At 28.1% G+C, this 11,056-nt stretch overlaps 1 pseudogene; it reads right to left on the minus strand.

Annotated features, from left to right (window-relative positions):
• The window catches only part of LOC111279365 (uncharacterized), a 76,243-nt pseudogene extending 67,065 nt beyond the window's left edge, over nt 1-9,178 (minus strand).
• Between the last annotated feature and the right edge of the window lie 1,878 nt (nt 9,179-11,056).

Genomic DNA, 11,056 nt, shown 5'->3' on the forward strand with positions numbered 1-11,056 from the left:
ATTCCTTATATTTTTCATGATTATTAATCCTTTTTAGCTCATTAAAATTTTTGTCATCTTTGTAGTAAAATTTCCTGAGCTTATAAAGGAAGACGAGCAAGTAGCAATTTCAAAAATTTGTTAAAGCAATTTGGAGCTAGAAATTTTTTGCATTTTTTATGTTTGAGTTGGAAAATGGATAACTTCTCATTGGTTGGACATTGAAAGGGAATTTTTAGAGAAAATGGCGACCAAAGATTACAAAGTGGAGAAGGAATAGCCACACATTGCATGAGAAAATATGAGTTGAAGTTAGTGCGTAATTTTGAATTAAATGGAAGGCCAATGCATAGCAATTGATGTAGTTTTTTGGTGGCTTTTATTGGTAATAATTCTAAGTTTTTAGGGCTCAATGGATCAAAGGAAGAAAGCTTGAAAAGAAGATAGGAGAAAGAGCACAAATGGGAAGTTTATGAAACAAGCTTTGATGACATGAAAATATCTAACTTATGTATCATCCTAGCTAGTTTTTTCGTATAATTTGATTAGTTGGAATACATCATCCTGGGCCTATGAATAGGAGTAGTAACTAGCCAAGGAAGGGGAGTTTTAGTTTTTTTCTTTTTTTTTTTTTTACATTTGTTGTTTGTTTTCTCTCTAGTAGTTTCCTTTTTTTTTGTATAAAGCTGTTTGGACAGAAAATCTTTTAATCTTTTTGCAAAATTTATTTTTCTTTCAGTTAATTTTCATGCACTTTATGATTCTTGCAATGCAATTTAGTTTTCTTTAAGTTTCCTTGCACTTTTACTTGCAATTCTTGTACATTTACCAAGTTGTTTGGCAATTTCTATTTCTACACTACTTTTGGTTTTTGATTCAGTTCTCTACAATTTCTTACAAGTTTTGATTCAAATTTTTTCTGCGCATTCTCAATTTATTGCACTTCAATTCTAGAAATTTTCACTTCAATTCTTGGAAGATTTGGCTTGGAAGCTAATACTAGAGACAACAGCAGGTGTTATCAGCACTTTTAATGTCCTTTCTCCTTGCTGGGCGATTAGTTTTCCTTGATTTGCACTTGTTCATTTACTTGTTTTCTTGTTAAATTTCATTTGCTTGCACTTTAATTGATGCTTGTATGTATTGTTTGGCTAATTTCAATTTCAATTACTTTGTTTTCCTATTTCATACACTTACTTTTTATTGAAGTTTATTGAGTTTATTACTGCATTGTTTTAGTTGATTTTTTTTACTTGCATTTACAGTTTACATGTTGATTTAAGTTTCCTTAGCTCAATTTAAGTCCATTGCTTTCTAGAGTTGTAGATTTAGGTTTTAATTTCTGAAAATTTAAATTTAAGCATTTAGATTTAGATTTTGGTTTAAGCACTTCTACATTTCCTTGCATTTAATTCATACAATTTCAATTTAATTCATTTAGATTTAGTTTGATTTATTGTTTTAAAGTTCAACTGCACTTCAATACCTTACATTAGAATTAGATCCATTTAAATTCCATGTTGAGTTATGGTTTTTTTGCATTAGCTTTAGGTTTCGGGTTTTGCATTTTTTTTATTGTTCATGCACATCCTTTATGCTTTACATTCTATTTTTGAATAATTCATGCAATAGATTACATATTTCTTTAGATTTACTTTCATGTTTATTTGATGATTGTTTAATTTTCTTTGCTTTACATGTTCGTTTTTTTAGGTTAGTAGTAATATAAATCAACTTTGAACTTTTCGATTGAGCTAACTATAATTAGAGTGTTATCAATGTATTGATAACCTGTACTTAGACTAGAGTTCCCAAATGATCAATCTCGAGGGAATGATACACTACTCTATCACTTTATTACTTGAACAGCCTATACATTTGCGGTTACACTCAATCAAGGACTAAAGGAGACTATTCATGAGTATCATTTATGAGTGGATTAGAGGAGAATGAGATGGCCTAGATGGGTATGTGTGTGAACGTCTAAATAGGGATCCTTAAAGATCAATTTAGGATTGTTATAGAGTAGATTAGGATCGTTAGAGATCAATTTAGAATTTATATGATTGTATGTTTATAATTCTCTACAACTAGTTGATATTTTCTCTTATGTATGGATGTATCAAGTAGAGTGTCAAATTACATTAAATTGTTGTCTCTTATAAGGATGTTTCATGGTTCAATTACACTTCTACTTGCTTGATTATTTAATTGATTTGGGGCATTTTACCAAATAGTTACTAAATGCTAGTCACTGGCTAAACTAATCACTAAAAAGGTAATGTACCTTCTAACAATCGCCTATATATGGCTAAAAACCAAGCTGAGTAAACAACAACAATTAATTTAAGTATTAATAATATTGGAAAACCCATTAAAGGAGAAATAAGTGCATAAGCACATAAAAATTGAAAAAGACTTCCTATTGTGAGTTTGAAACCTTGTTTTACACCTATATGGCTGGATATCCTAACCAACCCTTTCAAATAGAAAAGAAAAAAAAAAAAACATAAAGACTTGTCATTCAAATGCTTTTAAACATAGCACATAACAGACACAAGGATTTCGAGTGGACGACATGTTCTATGTATACTATATGAGTTCAGTTGTCAACTATCACCTAGTCTTTATATTTCTGTTGTAATATGTTCCCTACATAAGATGTTCATAACATACCAATTGAACAAACCAATGGATTAATGTATATCCCTTCAACCCAGTCCAAAAAACATATTGAAAAAATAGTGATGGCGGTGAAGCATATTAAATAAGGTTAAGAAATCATTAGCATTTAGATTTTCATATCATTAATACCATACATTCAAAATGGTAATTTCTTCTCAGCAACATGTGCATGTAGCAGTGCTTTACTCTGGGCTTGGATCTTACAATTTAACAAAATTTCTATAATTATTAGAATTTTTAAGAGATAGTGACAAATCAGAAAATAAATTTATAAAATAGCAAGTTTTACCCATAATAAGTCATACCTAAAGGGTCTAATATGAATAAAAGTATTCCAAAAAGCAAGTAAAGTAAGCTGTGATGAATTAACAATCAGCCCATGCTTTGATCTACCGATCAAGTGATCATACCCACCCCCTAAAAACATCATTGAAGCTATCATTCGATTAGAAATAGTTAGAAAAATTATAGAAAAGAGAGGTAGTAATTTAAAGTATATCATCAACGTATATATACCTTGTATGGACAATCCATGAATATTGAATGGATGTTAGAAGCATACTGACTTTATACGCCCAATATTTTCCAGTTTTTTCCCTAGGCTTGGAAGATGAGACAACTTCGCGTGGTGAATCTAGAAAATGGGAATAAGATAAATGCAATTTTATGAGGTTAGCACGTATGATCTCATCTACATCAGTGTTATACAAGATAAAGTTTGGAGACACTTATAACCTTAGAAAATTTTAAAAAATGAGCATCATTTTGAGTCCTAACGTAAGAAAATATTCTAAAATAAGGCTCAAAGAAAGGGTTTATCAATGAACAAAAATGACAAAAATATTCTTTCATCCATAATTCAAGTCTGACCAGCAATATTTCATTATTAAACATCCATTAAATGCAAATTAAAAAATCACAAGCAATCACTCCATTAGTGGTGGAGCAAAGGCATGCAAATCTGCATTAGCCAACAACAGATGAAATAATAAAAGAAATCAACTTAAAACCTATACATTGAGTCATGTATAAATTTTCAGATAATACAATAAATTGAACTTAAGTTAACTATCACATGACCCCAAAAACATAAAATAAGGCTAATATATATTACCAAAATCAAGGTTATGGCTAGTTCCCATGGTACGATAACCTCTTATTCTAGGTTCAAGTACTTGATCAACCACAATATTCTACATTAAAAAAAAACCATGAAATAACCCCCAAAAAATCTTCATTAGCATATCACTTTCTTTATAAAAAGGACTCATACAAGTTTAATCTGAATGAGATAAAAATCCTATGTACGTATCGTTGGGCTTTTCAATGCAAATTAGATTAAAAAAAAAAGAATTACAACCTTATCAAACTTAGAGGAGGAAACAAATTCAATCCTTTTTCATTGCCAACATTTTTGCAAATTAATGTGAGTGTACTGGTAATATTGTAAAATATTTATGATAACCCCATTAAATGAATGCCAAGAAATTATCAACACAGGATTAAATGTTTGTTGGCAAATATTTGATTTCCTCTTTTATTTAAAACTTATATACTCCAAATGAAACAAAATGAGAATAAAATTCAACAAATTTCAACTAATGACTTCAAAGAACAAAGAAATAGATATGTAGGAATGTGTTACTTATATAAGTCGATTATGTCTCATAATGTATCAGTCTAAAAATTCGACCGCTAGATGTAAAAATTTAAAATTCGTGAAAAATACGATGAGTCACCACCAATCATTTTTAGGGTGTGATTGACCATCCAAAAATTTTATTTTTTTGATAAAACAATAAAATAGGTTTAAAGCTTTATTAAAAAGATAATTTTGATCTATAAAAACAAATCAAGTTCGAAAGTCGGTTAAATATGAGGAAAGATTAGCACCTAATTGGTACCAATTAATTATGTGCTATTTGTAATTTTGGATAAAAATGGTTTTTATATGAATTTAATTAGAATTTTTTTTATTTGTAAGAAATAAAATTAGTTTTAAAAAAAAAACTTTATTTAGGAATGCTATGAAAATCTTCAAATAAAAGAAATACATTCAAAGTCTCCAACATAAAGGCAGAATTCAAAGATAATCTTTTCATTTAAGATTTACCATAACATTCATTCTAAAATAATAAAATAACACTATTTGTAAATGATAATCATTGATAACTCTTCAACATCTAGATAGAGTTAAGGGTGTAATCAAGCCGAGTTGAGTGATAAAATGAGAAGCTTGAGCTCGAACTCAACTCCCAACTCGTGACTTGATACTCGACTTGAACTCGAACTTGATCGAGTTTCATTTTTCTAGTTCGAGCTCAATTCGTGATCGAAATCGAGCTATTTAAGCTCGCTCGATTAAGCTCGATTAATATATAAAAATAAGCTCGATTTGTATACTCGACAAGAGTACAATTATTTGTGCTAAACTCAAATTCAAGATATTTTATTAATTAAAATAATAAAAATATATTTAAATATAAAAGCTCTATTAGGCTCGCGAGCTACTCGAGCCGAGTATAAGAATATTTGAACTTGATTCAATCGATGAGCCAAGCTACTCGAGCTCGAGCTCAACTCAATAATAATCGAACTGAGTTCGATTTTTATTCGAATTGAACCCGAGTAACTTGTGAGTACTAATGTATCATTTACACTCCTAGGCAGAGTACCAACAATTATATTTCACATAATGTTATTTTAATTTTATTTGTTCAAAACTAAAAAAAAAATTTAAGAACACTTTTTATGTAGTTAAAAAAATGAAAAATAATATAATTAACATTAAACATCAACAAACATATATATGAATTATGAATACATACATTATTCTAAAAAATGAGTTATATACAGATAATGATAAACTACGAATTTAAGAAATCAGGTCTTCAAATATAAAGTGGCCGTTGGACTCTCTAACATTTAGACAGAGTTTGGGTATGAATTTTTATATTAAAATTCCATCCTATTATTTTATTATTTTGTATTTTTATAATCATGGTTTTAACAAAAACAAATTTATTTTGAGTTGTGAAAATGTATGAAAATTTTTAATGAAATAAAATTTTCTAAATACCCTAACATCTAGATGGCATTTGAGAATAGATTATTTTATAAAAAGTTTTCATACAAATCCTTAGAAATTTAAAACGAGTTTAAGGGTTTTTGGTAAGTTTAAAATTTTATAACTTCTTTAAAAATCTTCAATATCTAAGTAGACTTTCAGAGTAAACTCATTTTTATAATTCTTCTAAAAATGAATTTTTTATTCTTATATATTTCGAATATATATTTTCTTTCTTTAAAATTATCATTATTATTAATATTGCTATTATTATTATTATGCATAACTTTGAAGGGCATGAAAAATAAAATACATCAAACATGGATTTTAGTACGAAAGCTTAAATTAAAACGAGCATGAGAATCGGAATAATAAGGAAATTAAAAATGTATGAAATTAAACTTATAATTAAATTTAAATAATCATAAAAAAACTTACATGGGTATATTTAAAATTAAACACACATAAAAATAAACTTTATAGGAAACAAACTTTAAGCCTTATATTTTTATAAAATTTTATTTATTACAAAATTTTAACTAGAATGAATTTTCTAGATTTATTCCTTTTTGACTAAACAAGAATAAAGTAAGGAAAAATATTCAATGCAACATCCTTACAAAAATGGTTCCCCATGCCATGACTTTGGACATGATCTTATGCAACGTCTTTACAACAATGGCCCCACGTTTGACTTTCAATGCTCATGAAAACAAATATTTATTCACTACAAAATTCTAACTACAAAAAGGTTGTCAAGATCTATTTCTTTTAAGACAAACTAAAGAAAACCAAGGATATGGCCCCCGCATTGGCTTTTAATGTTTTAAAAAAAATTTATTCACTACAAAATTATATTTACAAAAAGATTGTCAGGATCTATTTCTTTTAAGACAAATTAAACAAAACCAGGGATATGGCCCCACATTGGTTTTCATGCATGCTTAAAACGGATTACCTGTAGCAAACCATAAAAGAACGAGAAACAACTTGTAAGCTTTAAATAACTACTGTCCACATAGAAAAGAAACAAGTCAACAAGCATAAAAGATGAATCCTCATCATATATACCACACAAGAGGAAGATGCACATGCCAAGCATTTGAGACCTCTTCTAATTTTTTTAGAAGCCTAAACCAAACTAGAGCTTTCGTCCGGCTTCTTCCTTTTTCCCTTAAAAGACTCTTTTTCTTTTTTTTTTTTCGTTTATAGTTATTCTAACCTTTGTCCCCTCCGATTTTTTTTCTAGGTTTTTTTCTCAAGAAAGTTCCTTTCCTTTTCCTTTTCTCCTTATCAGACCTCCCCCTTTTTCTCAAGAAGGAAAACCACCAAAATATCTTTAAAAGATTAAAAATAAGCTTTTGAATCAAATATCATTCAAGGGCCAAAGTTTCTTTTTTTTTTTTTTAAAGGAGCAATCTTTAGCCATTGGATCAAGATTCAATAAGAGATCCATTGGTCCACATTATTTACTGCAAAGATTGGATTTTTATAGGCCTTAAACTATACGAAAAGACCATTTTACCTTTAGCACAAAGTTTTCAGTATTTAGGTTGTTTTCTTAGAAATCAATGTTTCCATTCTCATTTTTGGGATTTTAAAGCATCGAAAATCATGAAATATTATAAAATTGAGATATAAAAAGTTTCATGAAAATCTTAGCTCAAGAATGTCAAATTATGAAAATACCCATAAGGGTATTTTGGTAATTTCACACCTTTTGGGGTATTGTTGTAAGTTTAAATGCACCAAAAATCATGAAATATTATGAAATTAAGATTTAAAACTTGTTATGAAAATCCAAGCTTTATGCCAAATTACAAAAATGCCCCTAATTGGGCATTTTAGTAATTTTATAATTCCTTAAGTGCTACAAAAATTTTTTGTATTTTAAAAATCACCAATTTTAACCTTAAACCATCTTGCTTCCAATTAGGTTGTCAATTTGAGAATTAACCTACGTTCTATCCATTTTGACTAATTTTTGTGTAATTTTGACTTTGTTTGACTAATTTTAACTTTATTAACCAAGTTTAATTAGATTTGACCTAAGTTGACTTATGATCTCCAAATGGGCTAATTTGTAGGCTCTTTATGGGTTGTAAGTGGTCCTCCTAAATGGTTTATATGACGGTCTTATATTAATGATTCTAGCCCATATTCGCAAATGAGCCCGAGTCAATCATAATCGCAAATGAGCCCGAGTCAATCATATTAAAAAGTGTTCTAGGCAAAATTTGGTGTCTATATTATGTTGTCATCTAAATTGACTATTATCTTTTTCATTTGTTTCATGAGAAGTTGAGTACTATCTTGGAACTAATGTCAATGTCAACTCATATAGCTACTATCTCTTTCCCCATTTCTTTCTTTCTATTTGTATCCATGTTAAATTTTACATTTGATAACAAAATAGAAACTATACTTATAACAAGTTGAAAATATAGAAACTCTAAAAAGAAAAGATGTACCTTATTTAAACCTACATCAACCATTATTTCAATAGAACTTGTAGCAATTTCTTTTAAATTCACACTTATAAAGTTATCACAACAAATGAAGTCAAATAAAGGATTCAATTCAGTCTCACCATTAATCAAGCCACATCTTGAATTAGGCAACAGTTATACTATGATTCCACAAAGAAATTACAACCAAGTTCTTTATGATCGGCAACCTAACATTATCATTTCTTTGTAAAACTAGTAATCTTAGTTTCTATCATTTACAAGTGCAAGCTATATCAATTTATCACTACATAATTCATATGTGCTATAATTCACTTTTAACAACCACATACCTAGTAAGAAATCTACAACATTGTAGATGTTTTTAATTGATAAAACACAATTATTTGATAGTTAACCTACTTGAAAATTAAAGAAAAAATTATCAAAATAAATAACTCATTTAAAACATATATTCATTGTCTTATCTGCCATATGATGTATAACAGAGAATAATGTACCAACAAAACCAACCTTCCCGATATGGAGACCACTCATGCTTGTGAATATGGTGTGGGGAATTATCATAATGTATAGATCTATGGACCTACCACTACACATAGATTAAAGGAGTTACCACCAATATTTTTTGTTTAGGTGTAATTGGTCATCTGATCAAATATGCCATATTTAAAAATGAGTCCCAAGATTGACTTAGGTATCTTTAAATAGTAGATTTTAGTCCACAAAATCATATTTTAGATTTGAGAGTATAGTTACGTGTGAGAAAGGTTATAACATTCTCATAACACCCATCCAAAGGATGGTGCCAGTTTGATTTCAAATTATCCAAGCCTTAACCATATTTATGATTTACCAAAATATTTAATATTAAAAATTAATCTTAAAATTACTCTAACAGTTTGGTAGCAATTTAAGATAATTCTTTCACCTTAAGAGCATTCATGGAGACTAGTATCCCATCTTGAAGAAGCTTCATCATTGGATTCATTTAAATTTTAGTTAAAAAAATAATTAGTAAAATTTTTCAATAGTTTGGTAAAATTTACTTTGATGCAGATCTTCTAATAGTTTGGTAAGATTTCTTTGTAAGTGGCTTTTTAGAAAATATACTAAATATGCCAATAGTTTGGTAAGATTTAAAATGCAAATCCTCTAATAGTTTGGAAAGATTAAATTATAAAATATTTTATTAATAATTTTTTTGCAGTCAATTTTAAAATTCTTCAATAATTTGATAGAATTTATAAAAAATTTAAATTCATGAAAAAACCTCCAATAGTTTGGTAAGATTCATGAATTCATTTTTAGAAACATTTTTTTATTATAAACTTTTTATTTTTTATTTTTTTTAAAATGAAATTTATGAAAGTATTTAAAATAAATCATTTAATTTAAAAACAAGTATAATAAATTTTAAAAAAATTTAAAAAATAAAACAAGTAAATTAAATAGAAAATAAATAAAGAAATATATAAAAATAAAATAAATAAAATTGTAATTGGAAAATAAAATAAAAAAGAAAGAAAAAAAAAAACTTGTGATCGGGTCGAGTCCAAAAGTGAGTCACGCATGAATCCTCGCAAGTTGAGACACAAATTACGCTGAATGAAATGGCATTGTTTGATGCTAGCTTAAAAGTCAAGGTTTTTAGCTTTTCTTTAGAATCCTTTAGCTTTTTCTCTCTCTCTAGGATTTTTTGGCTCTACTTTCTCTCTAGAAACCCCAGAATAAGCCAACCAAAACTAGGTTGATCACTAGTTTTTGGAAAGGTCGAAATTCGATTGAAAACTTCAAAGTTTGCTAGAAAATTCAATTGAAAAATTCAAACCTTCAACCCAAAACCCAAATTTTTTCAAAATTTTCTAGATTTTTCCAAAATTTCCTCAAATCTTTCCAAAAAATTCCCCTCTTTCAGATTTTTCAAAGATTCCTAACAATTTTGCTTTTTCACCAAACTCAGAAACCTAAATTGTTAACTAACCCTCAACAAAATTGACAAAATAGTATGAACCTAGAACCAAGACTCTCTTCCCCTTTTTTCTTTTTCTTTCATTACTTAATTTATAATCGATTATAGTAGAAATTTTAGGGCTTAAACCGATTTAGTCCAGACTTGAATCTTGGGATTGCTTTCTGTCTGATTTGATTGATAGTCTTAGGTTTTAAATCCCTTCGATTCGATTCCTAGTTTTATGCCAATTTGTTGCTTGATTCTAGGGAATTGATACGATTCTCTTTCTTTTCAATTTCCTTGTTTATTAGAACATATTAAGAAAAAGAAAAGAAAAAAATAATAACAATGATAATAATAATAATAATAATAATAATAATAATAATAATAATAATAATAATAATAATAATAATAATAATAACCAAAGTTGACCTTGGACACAAATGGGTGTCTACAATTGCCCCTCTTTATATAATTTCTATGAAGCTGAAATTGCATAAGGATAAAAGACATCCATTTTGTTTAGGTATCAAATCGAAATTGAAAGTTAAAATGATTCAAATGAAGTCAAATTAGAATGTGAAAATGACTGAATTGAATCAAAGTCGAAAGTGAATGAGTTGTGCCAAAATGAAGATGACTAAGACTGAGCTACGGGTTAGAAAAAATAAAAGGATTTGGACTGAGCCAAGATCAAAATAGGTGACTAGGATCGAATCATGAATTAGAAAAATAAAATGATCTAGAATGAGTCTAGGTTGAAAACAGGTGACCGGGATCGAATCGTAAGTCAGAAAAATAAAATGATCTGGAATAAGTTGAGATCAAAATAGGTGACCAGAATTGAATTGCAAGACTAAAAATAAAATGATATGAATTGAACCAAGATCAAAATGAGTGACC

Source organism: Durio zibethinus, chromosome 27 (genome assembly GCF_047325235.1).
Source record: "Durio zibethinus cultivar Kanyao isolate XHJ-2024 chromosome 27, ASM4732523v1, whole genome shotgun sequence".
Taxonomy (NCBI): Eukaryota; Viridiplantae; Streptophyta; class Magnoliopsida; order Malvales; family Malvaceae; genus Durio; species Durio zibethinus.